Source organism: Triticum aestivum, chromosome 7D (genome assembly GCF_018294505.1).
Source record: "Triticum aestivum cultivar Chinese Spring chromosome 7D, IWGSC CS RefSeq v2.1, whole genome shotgun sequence".
Classification (NCBI taxonomy): domain Eukaryota; kingdom Viridiplantae; phylum Streptophyta; class Magnoliopsida; order Poales; family Poaceae; genus Triticum; species Triticum aestivum.
In genome coordinates this window covers 274,634-274,962 of record NC_057814.1, presented here as the reverse complement: position 1 = coordinate 274,962, position 329 = coordinate 274,634, and positions in this window count along the sequence as shown.

Genomic DNA, 329 nt, shown 5'->3' with positions numbered 1-329 from the left:
CGCTTATAAACCACTCTCGAGCTCTCTCAACTAGCGAGGTGGGACTAAACTTTTGACGCGGGGCAGCACAAGGCCTTTGGTCCCGGTTGGTGCCACCAACCGGGACTAAAGGGGGCATTGGTCCCGGTTCGTGGCACCAACCGGGACCAAAGGCCTTTAGTCCCGGTTGGTGCCACGAACCGGGACCAATGAGTTCCCTATATATACCCCATCGCCACAGCAAAGCACTCCACAGTGCTCTGTTTTTTCTGGCCGGCGAGGGGAGGGCATTTGGGTGCTCTAGCTCACCTCCTATGCACATGAGGTGTTCGATGAAATGTCTGAGCCAC